Source organism: Erpetoichthys calabaricus, chromosome 3 (assembly GCF_900747795.2).
Source record: "Erpetoichthys calabaricus chromosome 3, fErpCal1.3, whole genome shotgun sequence".
Classification (NCBI taxonomy): domain Eukaryota; kingdom Metazoa; phylum Chordata; class Cladistia; order Polypteriformes; family Polypteridae; genus Erpetoichthys; species Erpetoichthys calabaricus.
In genome coordinates, this window is record NC_041396.2 from 251,591,658 (window position 1) to 251,596,500 (window position 4,843).

A 4,843-nucleotide genomic window follows, 5' to 3' on the forward strand; every position below is an offset into this window, starting at 1 on the left:
GTCGACGCTGCTTGTGCAGTTGTGCAGGCAGCACCCCTTGAGATGCGTTTTCTTCAACTTTTCTTTCTCAGTCAGTTAACAGTTCCTAATATTCCCGGCTAAGCACATACAGAGATGGAAAAAAAAGCTTTGAGACCTCATTTTTATCCGAGTACTCATGAACAGAGAATTTGACTAAACAAATAATCTGAACGTGCACGTGCCATGTCTACTTAAATACTGGTTTCACATTCACTTATATTTGTTTAAAAAAATGATGTCACTTCATAATGGAACTTGCTTTAGCTGTAATGACTTCAATTAAATGTTTCTTGGTCTGTGTGCTGAATTAAAAATATATACTTGGATGAGATATAGAGAAAATATACACTGTATGGCCAAAAGTATGTGGACATGCCTCCAAATTATTGAGTTCAAGTGTTTTGGTTGCGCCCATTGTTAAAAGGTGCATAAAATCAAGCATATAGCCATGCAGTCTCCACTGGCTGTGCAAAGGGTCATACTAAAGACGTTGGTGACTTTAACTTTGGCACTGTCATAGCATGCCATCTTTATCACAAGTCAGTGATCTGTTACATCTGCCCTAGTCAAATGTAAGTGCTATTATTGTGAAGTGGAAGGGTCAAGGAGCAACATCAGCTCAGCCATGAAGTGGTAGACTACACAAACTCAAAGAGCTGGGTTGCCAAGTGCTGAGGCACACATAGTGTGTTAAAAGTGCCTATCCTCTGTTGTATCACTCAAAACAGAGCGCAAAACTGCCTCTGGAAGCAAAATCAGCACAAGATCTGTGCATCAAGAGTTTCATGAATTGAGTCACCATGGCCAAATAGTTGCACAGAAGCCTAAGGTCACTATGTGCAACATAAGCCATTGGCTGGAGCAATTTAAAGCACATCACCATTGCACTCTGGAGCAGTGTAAACATGTTCTTTAGAGTGATGAATCACGTTTCACTAGCTGAGCGACAAGATGGATGAATCTGGGTTTGGTGGATGCCAGGAGAATACCACCTTCTGGACTGTATAATGGCTACTGTAAAGTCCGATGAAGGAGGAATAATGTTCTAGGGGTGTTTTTAGGGTTTGGACTAGATGCCTTGGTTCCAGTAAAGGGTACTGATACAGCATACAAAGACATTGTGTGCTTTCAACTTTGTGACAACAATTTGAGGAAGACCCTTTTCTGTTCCTGCGTGAATGCGACCCGATGCTCAAAGTCAAGTCCATAAAGACATGAAGGAACTCAAGTTGTCTCTACAGAGCTCTGACTTCAATCCTATTGAACACCTTTAGGGGTTCACTGGAAGGCCGATTGCGAGCCTGGTCTTCTTGTCTAACATTAATCTTTGATCTTACAAATGCTCTTTTGGCTGAACGGGTATACGTTCTAACAGACATAATCCAAAATCCCATAAATGCAAGTCCATATTAATGCACATGGTTTTGAAATGGGATGTCCAACAACCTCATATAGGTGATAGTCAGGTGTTCACAAATGTTTGGCCATATTGTGTGCATAGCTGTTAGCAAATGTGCTTCATAGACTGAATTGTCTCCTCTATTTTGTCAAACGTCTTATAAATTAGTACATTGGCTTGGAGGTGCCTTGGCACATTACTCTTTGCAGAACTGCTTCAGCCCATTGATATTGTCAGGCTGTCATTTTAGGTTGTGCCACGTGGTACCAATTAGGTTACACTGAGACATTCAAGCTCAAGTTTATTAATAATAATAATAATAATAATAATAATTCATTACATTTACAGGTGCTGGTCATAAAATTAGAATATCATGACAAAAGTTGATTTATTTCAGTAATTCCATTCAAAAAGTGAAACTTGTATATTAGATTCATTCATTACACACAGACTGATGTATTTCAAATGTTTATTTCTTTTAATGTTGATGATTATAACTGACAACTAATGAAAGTCCCAAATTCAGTATCTCGGAAAATTAGAATATCAATTAAGACCAATGCAAAAGGATTTTTAGAAATGTTGGCCAACTGAAAGGTATGAACATGAAAAGTATGAGCATGTACAGCACTTAATATTTAGTTGGGGCTCCTTTGGCCTGGATTACTGTAGCAATGCGGCGTGGCATAGAGTCGATCAGTCTGTGGCACTGCTCAGGTGTTATGAGAGCCCATGTTGCTCTGATAGTGGCCTTCAGCTCTTTTGAATTGTTGAGTCTGGCGTATTGCATCTTCCTCTTCACAATACCCCATAGATTTTCTATGGGGTTAAGGTCAGGCGAGTTTGCTGGCCAATCAAGAACAGGGATACCATGGTCCTTAAACCAGGTACTGGTAGCTTTGGCACTGTGTTGGAAAAAGAAATCTGCATCTCCATAAAGTTCGTCAGCAGCAGGAAGCATGAAGTGCTCTTAAACTTCCTGGTAGATGGCTGTGTTGACCTTGGACCTCAGAAAACACAATGGACCAACACCAGCAGATGACATGGCACCCCAAACCATCACTGACTGTGGAAACTTTACACTGGACCTCACGCAACGTGGATTCTGTGCCTCTCCTCTCTTCCTCCAGACTCTGGGACCTTGATTTCCAAAGGAAATGCAAAATTTACTTTCATCAGAAAGCAGCAGTCCAGTCCTTTTTGTCTTTAGCCCAGGCGAGACGCTTCTGACGCTGTCTCTTGTTCAAGAGTGGCTTGACACAAGGAATGCGACAGCTGAAACCCATGTCTTGCATACGTCTGTGCGTGGTGATTCTTGAAGCACTGACTCCAGCTGCAGTCCACTCTTTGTGAATCTCCCCCACATTTTTGAATGGGTTTTGTTTCACAATCCTCTCCAGGGTGCGGTTATCCCTATTGCTTGTATACTTTTTTCTATCACATCTTGTCCTTCCCTTCGCCTCTCTATTAATGTGCTTGGACACAGAGCTCTGTGAACAGCCAGCCTCTTTAGCAATGACCTTTTGTGTCTTGCCCTCCTTGTGCAAGGTGTCAATGGTTGTCTTTTGGACAACTGTCAAGTCAGCAGTCTTCCCCATGATTGTGTAGCCTACAGAACTAGACTGAGAGACCATTTAAAGGCTTTTGCAGGTGTTTTCAGTTAATTAGCTGATTAGAGTGTGGCACCAGGTGTCTTCAATATTGAACCTTTTCACAATATTCTAATTTTCCGAGATACTGAATTTGGGCTTTCATTAGTTGTCAGTTATAATCATCAACATTAAAAGAAATAAACATTTGAAACACATCAGTCTGTGTGTAATGAATGAATCTAATATACAAGTTTCACTTTTTGAATGGAATTACTGAAATAAATCAACTTTGTCATGATATTCTAATTTTATGACCAGCACCTGTATATAGCGCTTTTCTCAGTACTCAAAGCACTATCCACACAGGAAGGAACCGGGAAGTGAACCCACAATCTTCCACAGTCTCCTTACTGCAAACAGCAGCACTACCACTGCGCCACCTGTTGTTCAATTTAATGTCCATTAATCTATCTATTTTGGTAGCATGAAAGCAAACCATATGAAGAGACTGATGCCACCATCAGTCAGCGTTATGATAAGTTCAGAATAGGGCAGAGAGGCTGGGGTGAATAAAGGGTCAACGGCTGAAGGAAGATGCCAGGGTCATGAGTCAGAGAGAGGGAACGAGGGCTGATGTAAAGGGAGAGTGCTTTGTTCTGGTTTGGAATGCAGGCATGTATACAATTCTCTAGCTGGTAGCCACATAGTTTGGCAGGGGGATTGGCAGCTTTTTTATTTCTGTTATTTTCTTTTGTCAGTTTGTGTTCTTCCTCTCTTGATCATGAGTCCCGACCTGATTGTATGGGTGGTTTCCTATGTAGGCTGTCAAATAAAAATGAATGCTGACGTCCGAGGTTCGATCCCCGCGAGGTGAGCAGTAGAGTGTGTACGCCTGATGAGCCCAAATGAGGGCGAAACACGTGCCGCATACTCTTTGAATTATTTGACAGTAAACTATGCAATATATATTTATGTACTGTATATATGCATACAAAGTGCAGAGTGCAGCTCAGTGTAAGGAATGCTGAAGTAAACACTGACACAAAAACAAGTATTAACAATATGTGAGCAGTATTGCAAGACCCTGGGAGGCTTGGGGGGATGAAATTAACCATTTGTGAGCTTCATGGCATGATGGAAAAAACTGTTCTTATATCTGTTTGTTTTGGTGTATATTAATCTATAACACTTAGCCAATGGTAGACGTTCCAAAATGTTGTGGTCTTGATGTGAGGGGTCGGTAATGATTTTCCTAGCCCGGTTCATGACTCTGGAATAATAAAGGTCCTGTAATGAGAAGACTGTATGAATTAAATCTTAATAATAAAACTAAATATAATAAAAATACATTCACACTATTTGTCAATTTACCAAGGCCATTTAATTCAGTTTTAGGGTTGACAGTACCCCAAGTCCATACACATAGCATCAAAGTCCAACCCTGGATGGGATTTCACTTAACCTACACACCAAAACTGCCATTGTTAACTAACTCTGCTATTGTTAAAGCAATCCTTAAGATTATATACTGTATATGAAAACAGTGTTACCATAAACAGTGTATATTGTTAACTATTACTTTGGTCACTGGGTCTGGAGTCTCCCCTGGCAGCATTGCGTTCAAAGTAGGAACCATTGTTTTACAGGGTGCTACAAAGGACGTTCATATTTTCGTTGGAGGAGTAGTAAATGGGCATTAAAATATTGGTACCATGTTGCGAAAATTACATCACAAATGAAGATGACTATGTAGAAAAGTGATGTAATTTGTTTTTGAAATTCTTAATGAATTGAGTTAAAAAAGTGCAGAAACTTTTTGAACGTCCCTCAT